This window comes from Drosophila miranda, assembly GCF_003369915.1.
Source record: "Drosophila miranda strain MSH22 chromosome Y unlocalized genomic scaffold, D.miranda_PacBio2.1 Contig_Y1_pilon, whole genome shotgun sequence".
NCBI lineage: Eukaryota > Metazoa > Arthropoda > Insecta > Diptera > Drosophilidae > Drosophila > Drosophila miranda.
This window is the reverse complement of record NW_022881603.1, coordinates 27,088,734-27,099,205: the sequence shown is the minus strand read 5'-3', so window position 1 is coordinate 27,099,205 and position 10,472 is coordinate 27,088,734.

The following is a 10,472-nucleotide window of genomic DNA, read 5'->3' as shown; positions in this document are numbered from 1 at the left end:
TCCATCGATGGATCAGAGCGAGGGAGAGAACTCTGAGAGAGAGAGAAGAAAAAGGATTTCTTTTGATTTTTGTTTGTAAATTTTTATGATCTGTGCCACAAAAGCGGGGGATTAACTGGATTGAGTGCTCATTCGTCCAGATTCAACATCTTCTATTCCCCCTCCCATCTCCCCCTCCTGCATCTTCTGGTCAAACAACTTCTCTTTCGATTTGTGTCCGAGGTTAGGGCTTAGGGCCCTGCCCCCTGCCCCCTGCTCCCCTCGGGATATGTTAGGTAATCGAAATTAAGAAATCAAATCCACAGTTGAGTGAACTCCTCTCTCTCTTTCTCTCTCTCTCTCTCTCTCTTTCTCTATCTCTCTATCTCTCTCTCTCTCCGTCCCTTTCCTTCGCTTTGTGGTTACCATTCTCTATGCATTTTTAATTGCATTTCACATCATTTCATTTCATTTCATTTGAATATGATGTAATAGATAATTATATGGGCAGGCTACCGCCCCGAGGCAACGCCTTCCTCCTCCTCCTCAATGATGTCTCTATTTAAGAGCCCCAGAAGCTTGTCCTCTCCTTATCCATATCCATCAATTGATTTGTGGAAGCTATCTCTGTGGAAGGGTTAGGAGAAGCGGGAGGGAGCGCTATCCGAACTTTAATTAGTAAAATCTTTAGTTGTTTTCTCTGCCCCCACTAATGATAGTTTAGGTCTAGAAGCCGCCTATAAATTGGCCAGAGATCTTGTTCTTAGATTTCTATTGCCCTCTAATGATATCTAGATACAAAATTTGTTCTTCCGCTAATGATATCCCAGAGATATGCATCTGAATATCTCCCACAATTTAAACAAAACTTTTAATGAAGATCTATCCATGAATATATTGGAGATTAAAGACCAACAATAAATCCTAATGAACTTTATTCAAATACGAGCTCTGCAAAATTTGAATCTTTAAAAACGGGTAAAAAAAACGATCCGTTGGATGAGCGGGGAATTTCGGGTTTAATTAATAAAACAGAGCCCCCCTCAGGCCACACACACTTCCAAGAACCTGTTGCTTCGCATTTTTATAGACTAAAATTGAAATCACATTTCCGCATCACAAAATAAAAGAAACAACAAAAAAGGAACATGTAAAATACACAAATATTATTCTGCAATTCATGGGAAATTTCGTCTATACCCTCAAGGATGTATTTTTCTTTCGGTATCTATATGGTATAGTCATCCCATTCGGATCCAAATGAAAAACGAGGGGGAACGTTGTGAGTTGCTGCGGACACCGCAACTCTACGGTTATACCCGATACTAAGTCAGTATGGCTCTCCTCCGGCAGACGCCGCTAATATTAAACGACACGACAAAGAGTGCGTGCGAGAGAGACAGAAAATCAGTCTGAGCGTGACGTCGGGCGCTGCGTAGCCACTGAAAATTGATTTCTTGCTTTTGGCTACAAAAATAATCCGATCTGATCCAGATTCAGCAATCTGATAGATATGGTCATTATCTATGATTCTGCGTTTTTAGTTTTCTCGAATGTTGTGGTTGCAACAGATTTTCGTCTTTTGTGTGGGCGGAAGGGGGTGGGGCGAAATTTTGAGATACACGTTTTATAGTCAGATCTAACAGGAGTGCGGATACCAAATTTGGTTACTCTAGCCTTAATAGTCTCTGAGATTTTTGAATATCCCCAGATTTTCGTCCTTTGTGTGGGCGGAAGGGGGTGGGGCGAAATTTTGAGGTACACGTTTTTAAGTAAGATCGAACAGGAGTGCGGATACCAAATTTGGTTACTCTAGCTTTAATAGTCTCTGAGATTTTTGAATATCCCCAGATTTTCGTCCTTTGCGGGGGCGGAAGGGGGTGTGGCGAAATTTTGAAACAAACTCGTCTCGGTCCGATATATTGGGAGTGTGGATACCAAATTTGGTTGCTCTAGCTTTTGTAGTCTCTGAGATCTAGGCGCTAATGTTTTACTCTAAGCAAAGCCGCCTATGCTACGTGTGTGTTAGAGAGAGACAGGGCGAGAAAAAATGAAATTGTTTTCTTGATGCTGGCTATAATAATAATACGATCCAATTCAGATTCCGCAGTCTAAAAGATATGGTCATTCTGTACGATTGTGCGTTTTTTGGTTTTCTCGTATCTTTAAAATTGTGGATGCCACAGATTTTCGTCCTTTGTGGGGGCGGAAGTGGGCGGGGCGAAGTTTTGAAATATTTTTGTAGCAGTGACATATCACAGAAGTCTGGATCCAAAACATCGTTGCTCTAGCTCTTATAGTCTTTGAGCACTAGGCGCTGAAGGGGACGGACAGACGGACAGACGGACGGACGGACAGACGGACAGACAGACATGGCTCAATCGACTCGGCTATTGATGCTGATCAAGAATATATATACTTTATGGGGTCGGAAACGATTCCTTCTGGACGTTATCGTCTGGAGTATCGTTACTTCTGGAGTATCGGGTATAATAAATACTATAAACTTATGATTCTGTTATTTGAGGAAACAAAAGAGTTTTCTCATAGTCGAGTGGATGGCGCTGGGTGGGCTTGGATTGGATTGGGTGGGACTCGTACTCGTTTTTGTAGTATTTGGGATTCCGTTGGGAGCCAGGACCATGAACTACGGTTACCAGACGGCCGACTGAGCGTCGCACACAATTTCCAAGTGTTTACTTTCTTGCACATTGATTTCGTTGAAACTTTCACTATGGCTTTTGCCCTTTTTATACCCGATACTCAAAATGAGTATTGGGGTATATTAGATTTGTGGTAAAAGTGGATGTGTGTAACGTCCAGAAGGAATCGCTTCCGACCCCATAAAGTATATATATTCTTGATCAGCATCAATAGCCGAGTGACCGTCCGTCCGTCTGTCCGTCTGTCCGCCTGTCCGTCCCCTTCAGCGCCTAGTGCTCAAAGACTATAAGAGCTAGAGCAACGATGTTTTGGATCCAGACTTCTGTGATATGTCACTGCTACAAAAATATTTCAAAACTTCGCCCCGGGGGCTGCCGCCCCCACAAAGGACGAAAATCTGTGGCATCCACAATTTTAAAGATATGAGAAAACCAAAAACGTAGAGTTGTAGAGAATGACCATATCTTTAAGACTGCGGAATCTGAATTGGATCGTATTATTATTATAGCCAGCATCAAGAAAACAATTTCATTTTTTCTCGCCCTGTCTCTCTCTAACACACACGTAGCATAGGCGGCTTTGCTTAGAGTAAAACATTAGCGCCTAGATCTCAAAGATTACAAAAGCTAGAGCAACCAAATTTGGTATCCACACTCCTAATATATCGGACCGAGACGAGTTTGTTTCAAAATTTCGCCACACCCCCTTCCGCCCCCGCAAAGGACGAAAATCTGGGGATATTCAAAAATCTCAGAGACTATTAAGGCTAGAGTAACTAAATTTGGTATCCGCACTCCTGTTCGATCTTACTATAAAACGTGTACGTCAAAATTTCGCCCCACCCCCTTCCGCCCACACAAAGGACGAAAATCTGTTGCATCCACAATATTGCAGATTCGAAAAAACTAAAAACGCAGAATCATAGATAATGACCATATCAATCAGATTGCTGAATCTGGATCAGATCAGATTATTTTTATAGCCAATAGGAACAAATGAATTTGCAGTGGCTACGCAGCGCCCGACGTCACGCTCAGACTGATTTTCTGTCTCTCTCGCACGCACTCTTTGTCGTGTCGTTTAATATTAGCGGCGTCCGCCGGAGGAGAGCCATACTGACTTAGTATCGGGTATAACCGTAGAGTTGCGGTGTCCGCAGCAACTCACAACGTTCCCCCGCGTTCTTTATTAATCCTATATTTATTGTTGTTTATTATAATTTGTAATATTATTTTTATATATTATAATTTGTATTTTTATTTGTTAATTTTATTTATTTTATTATTTATTATTATTATTATTTATTATTTTTATTTAATTTTTACTTTTTTTATTTTATTTTTTCTTTAAACGGATTTTTCCTTTCGGTCAAAAACCCCCAACAATCTGCCGCACAATCTGTTATGAATTTTTATTGAGTTGTTGAAAAAAATAATTTATCGCCTTCGGTGGTGGATGGTGTTCGGAGCAGAACCCAGCCGATTAGCTGCTTGCCAAATAGCACCTAATTCTTCGGCCCTCAGCCGCTTATTTTGTTTGTTACTTATGTCTATGTCACTCATTTGTTTGTTAAAGCTCTGCGCTTGCTTGCCCTGCTAAACGCTCTCTGCCAGCTCGCTCTTCGCTATCTCCGCTTTGCGTCTGCCTACCGACGTCGGCCGAGCGAAGCTGCGCTTAGCGATCGGAGCGGCAATGTAAAGGGCAGGCAAGCCACACTTGCAATTTGGATGTCACGCATTAAAGAACATATCGTAATTTTATTTCTGCGCCGAGTTTTATTTAATTCGAAATAATTAGTCGGCCGATTGGGGATAAAAAACATTATCTCCACATAAAATTTGGTGACCCCGACGTGATCTCTGAGTTGCAGTGTCAATTAATAATCATTCGCGATCGACATTCGCTAGCCCAAGCAAATTTTCGGCGGTTAAGCACAATTCGGTGCTAAAACACACTTACATACACCTACATTCACGCATTGCTGGCTATTAATTTCTCTGTCGCGACAATTCGGTCAGTGCAGTGCGGTAGGCAGTGCAGCGAACTCACTAATACACACAAGCGGAGTACAAAGCGGAATCGGACAGCTCGCACAGCCGCATAGCTAAAGGCATTAGCTGTAATCCCTTTGCTTTCGGTTCCCACGTTTATACGTATACAGGGTGTCTTTTTCGGTCGTGCTGAGTGACTCTTTTAAAACCTCAACATGGCAGCACCTGAGCCTACCAATGTCGCGAACGCAGCAATGCCGAGTGATGTAGATTTCTACAAGCACAAGGCCGAGTCCATCGCGCGCCAACTAAAGGCCATGGATCGCTTTCTCACCAAGGGAGAGCTTGCCGAGTTAGATGAGGCAGAACTTCAAGCTCGCTTAGAGCAGATCGAGCGAATGAATGCGGATTTCGATGCCGCTCAAACGAGCCTTGAAAGGCTGGATTTCCTGCAGTTAGCCCATGATGCCCGGCTGGACTTTTCGAATGTTTATGTCAAGGTTAGGTCCAGGCTGTCGCGGGAGTTGATGGCGGCTCGCACGGTAAATGTTGCCAATTCAACGGCTCGGCATACTCTCGAGGGGAACTCGTCGTTGTTCGCCTATAATAGTATAGGCCGTTCTCGAATGCCCGAGTTGCAGCTTCCGCGATTCGGGGGGAACTACATGGATTGGCCAGAATTCCACTCGATGTTCTCGACAATGGTGCACAAAGACCATAGTATACCAATCATCGAAAAATTCCAATATCTTCGTGGATGTCTAGATGGTGCTGCGCTGGATACGATTCGTTCCTTGGAACTTTCTGAGGAGAATTACGACAAGGCGTTGAATTTGCTAATGTTGCGATTCGATAATAAACTGTTACATTTTCAGGCACACGTCAAGGCTATTTTCGGGTTGCAAGGGGTGGAGAAGGGCTCAGCTATCGGCTTGCGCGCGCTCAGCGACAAAATCAATTCGCACTTGCGTGCACTTCAGACCTTGGCGACCCCGCAGGAGATTTCCGATGGGTTGCTGATCTTCATCATAGGCACGAAATTGGACCACAAGACCAAGGAGAAATGGGAAGAGAACTTGCCGACGTCAGGATTGCCTCGGTGGTCAAGCATGGCCTCATTCTTGGAAGCAAGATGTCGGATGCTGGAAAATTTGGGATCGGCTATGGTAACAATTCCTAGCCAGCAGGTGGGAGAAAGTAAACCTAGCACCCTAATCACCTCCATTAACGATCATAATAGCTCAACATGCAAGTATTGCAAATCCTCCGATCACTACATATCCCGATGCCAGGCATTTATAGATCTCCCTGTTTTTTCTCGATACAAGGAGGTGAAGAAGCGCCATTTATGTCTAAACTGCCTCAACAAAGGCCATTCATTGCAACGCTGCAAGTCAGGGGCATGTAGAAATTGCCAAGCCAAGCATCACACACTGCTCCACATGCAGTCGGGCGCTGACGCTGAGTTGCCGTCGCCGAGCACGGAATCGACCCAGCATGATCCTGCAAGTGCCCTAGTAGCAAGCAAATATATTAGCCCTCCCCCTCGAGTCAAAAATCTCTGCCTAGCCAAAACGTGCTGCTAGCTACTGCAATCGTATATGTCAGGGGCCGTTTTGGATCGCTTATTCCATGTCGTGCCATTTTAGATTCCGCTTCTCAGGTTAACTTTATAACATCGAGACTCGCCAATCAGCTGCAGTTAGATCCTCACCCGTCTCACGTTAAAATCGCCGGTATTGGAGAGTCAATTCTACCATCCAGCAAGGCTGTGGACATCGTCCTGCAATCTCAAGACGAAAGCTATCGCGGTTTCCTCTCTGCAATTATCACTGCCTCAATCACAGGAATGCAGCCTAACTTCGGCCTAGACGCAAAAGATTGGCCAATGCCAAATAACCTAAAACTAGCTGATCCTAATTTCGCCAAGCCCCAGCGTGTCGATCTGTTGATAGGTGCTGGTTTGTTTTTCGAATTAATGTGCGTTGGACAGATTCGACTGTCAGACCAATTGCCAACATTGCAGAAGACGAAACTTGGCTGGATAGTGTCAGGAAGTATTAAAAACTCTGAGAAAGCCCGTGCGGCGCTAGCAGCCGTTGAAGATCCCCCTGTCATCTCCGCTTGCGAGACTAATTTGTGCGATATTGTAAGGCGGTTTTGGGAAGTCGATGGAGATTATTCGCCCTCATCAATTTCGGAGGAAGATGTTCATTGCGAACAGCATTTCGTCACAAACTGCATTCGCCTAGAGTCCGGAGCTTACTCCGTGCGTTTGCCAACCAAATTCAGTCTAGAGGAATTAGGAGAATCGTATCAGCAGGCGCTACGTAGATTTCTCAATTTGGAGAGGAAGCTAGCAAAAAATGCACAGCTTAAGGCAAAATATATGGAGTTTCTTCAGGAGTATCGTGATTTAGGACACATGTCGCCAGCTTCGCGGCAGTCAGACCTCCCGCAGTACTTCTTGCCTCACCATTGCGTCCACAAGCAGGATAGTACAACCACCAAATTACGCGTAGTGTTCGATGGATCTGCCAAAACAGCGTCTGGAGTATCACTGAATGATGCGCTTATGGCTGGACCCACCATCCAACCTAAAATTCTGATAACTCTGCTTCGTTTCCGCTTTTTTAAAGTCGCCTTGTGTGGCGATATCTGCAAAATGTACCGCTGTGTACGCGTTTCCCATCCCGATACGCACGTGCAGTGCATCCTATGGCGCAATGACCCGAAGGAGGAGATTCAGGTGTTCAAGTTGGAGACTGTTACTTACGGAACCAAACCTGCCGCTTTCTTAGTAATTCGTGCTATGCATCAATTGGCAAATGATGAAGAGTTGCGTTTTCCGCTTGGCGCTGATGTTGTTCGAAGAGATTTCTATGTCGATGATCTCATATCTGGAGGGGACAGCATTGATTCTGTCATCAAGATTCGTCAGCAGGTAAAGGAGCTACTTTCGAAAGGATGTTTTCCCATACGTAAATGGTGTTCCAATGAACCCGCTGCTTTGGAAGGCGTATCGGAGGCGGATCGCGAAAAGTTCCTTACCTTTCATGACGGGACTGAAGTAACCAAGGCGCTTGGTCTAGTTTGGGATCCCACCACGGACAATCTTCTGTTTAGCTTCGCTCACGTCGGAACCGCTGCAGGCCCAATATCGAAGCGTTCGGTCCTGTCTACACTAGCTAGGTTCTACGATCCTCTAGGGCTCATCTCTCCGATCATCACAAAAGCTAAAATATTTATGCAGTCGCTATGGAACGAAAGCCTAAAATTGAATTGGGACGAAAGCCTGCCCCAGGATCAACATACGACTTGGATTGAGCTGACTTCGCAGTTGTCGATGGTTAAAAACTTTAAGTTTCCACGTTACGTGCTTCGGCAGCAAGCCAGATTAGAAATGCACGCGTTTTGTGATGCGAGCCAAGCAGCATATGGCGCCTGTGTATACATGCGTTCGGAAGCTCTTGGCATTGTGCAAAGTCATCTCTTATGCTCTAAATCCAGAGTAGCGCCCTTGAAAAGTATGACTATCCCCAAGCTTGAGCTGTCCGCTGCCCTCGTATTAGCCGAACTAGTGTCCACCATAGTTAAGGGATTATCAGCTCCATGCCAAATACATTGCTGGTCGGATTCGTCCATAGCCCTTGCCTGGATTCGAGAATCACCATTGAATTTTAATATATTTGTTTCTAATCGAGTTCAGCGGATTCAGGAGCTCACCGCTGGAGTGTCTTGGCGTCACGTGCCCACAAAGTTGAATCCTGCCGACATCATATCACGTGGATCCACGCCCGCTGAACTAATGGATAGCAGCCCTTGGATCTCTGGACCACCATTCTTGCGTCTTGAGAGCTCAGAGTGGCCTGCAGGCTTGCAATTGCCGACCGATGTACCAGAACGTCGTCATGCAGCATTGGTTGTTTCAAACGAAAGGGATGTATCGTACGATTGCAAATTTCAAAACTCATTCGGATCCATGCAGCGCGTCTTTGCTTACATATATCGATTCTACATTCTCAAGGACAAAGGCATAGCGCGGTCGAAGGGTCAACTTACCGTAATCGACATCAAAAATGGTACGCATTTGCTCATAAGGGCAATACAGCAGCAACAATTTTCGGAAGAGATAAGGGCCCTCGCCAGCAAACAGGCCCTACCCCAAAAAGCACGATGGCCTCACTGAATCCATTTCTGGATAGCTTTGGATTGCTGCGTGTTGGAGGCCGCCTCCAAAATGCCGAATTGGACTATGACGCGAAGCACCCGATCCTGCTTCCTAAGGGACATCCTGTCACTGTCTCTATTATTATCTTCTTTCACGAAAGGTTTCTCCACGCAGGAGCTCAAGGATTGCTCGGACTGCTTCGGCAAAAATTCTGGCCTATTGGTGGACGCAAATATGTTGCGGGAATCATTCGCAAATGTGTTAGATGCTTCCGTTTGAAGCCAGTGCTGAGGGAACATATCATGGGAAACTTGCCTGCGGATCGCGTAAGGACTAATCCAGCATTCCACACAACGGGCGTTGATTTTTGCGGACCCTTTTATCACAAGTCGGAAGTCAGAAGCAGGCCTCCTATCAAATGTTACATCGCTGTCTTCGTATGCTTTAGCACCAAAGCAACTCATTTGGAAGTCGTTCGGGATCTATCTACAGAATCCTTTCTGGCAGCATTAAGGCGTTTTATAAGTCTACGTCCCAAACCTTGAATCAACTGGTCAGACAACGCTACAAATTTTGTAGGAGCAAAAAAGGAGCTTTTGGAGCTTCGGCAAATGTTCCTCAGTGATCCTCATACGTCGGCTGTGTCACATCTCTGCGTTTCTAGTGGAATCGATTGGAAATTCATCCCCCCTCGCTCACCTCATTTTGGGGGTTTGTGGGAGGCGGCTGTTAAAGCAGCTAAATATCATTTTCATCGCATCGTCGGGACCTACATTTTTACTCTTGATGAAATTCAGACCTTGGCTTGTGAAATCTCTGCTTTGTTAAATTCCCGTCCGCTTTATGCAATTACAGAAAGTCCCGATGATCTAGATGTGCTCACGCCAAACCACTTTCTCAATGGAGCCCCGAAAGCTGCATTCGACGAGCCAGATGTGGCGCATCTCCGGGTCAACCTACTTAGTCGATGGCAGCGGCTGTGTCAAATGAAGCAGGCGTTTTGGAGAAAATGGAGCACGGCGTATCTTTCGATTCTTCAGGAGCGGAGCAAGGGGCGGTCATCGTCTCCAAACATCAAGCTAGGAGCGCTCGTCATGATCAAGGAGGAAACGCTGCCACCATTAAGGTGGCCGCTTGGCCGCATTGAGAGCGTCATCCCAGGAAAAGATGTAACCATCAGAGTAGCCGTCATCCGCACTCAAAAGGGCCTTTTCAAGAGGGCCGTTGGAAAAATAGCGGTTCTGCCCCTTCAGGATGGATCTGTTGAAAGCCTTTGCCTTCCAACGGGGGGTGAATGTTCGGAGCAGAACCCAGCCGATTAGCTGCTTGCCAAATAGCACCTAATTCTTCGGCCCTCAGCCGCTTATTTTGTTTGTTACTTATGTCTATGTCACTCATTTGTTTGTTAAAGCTCTGCGCTTGCTTGCCCTGCTAAACGCTCTCTGCCAGCTCGCTCTTCGCTATCTCCGCTTTGCGTCTGCCTACCGACGTCGGCCGAGCGAAGCTGCGCTTAGCGATCGGAGCGGCAATGTAAAGGGCAGGCAAGCCACACTTGCAATTTGGATGTCACGCATTAAAGAACATATCGTAATTTTATTTCTGCGCCGAGTTTTATGTAATTCGAAATAATTAGTCGGCCGATTGGGGATAAAAAACATTATCTCCAC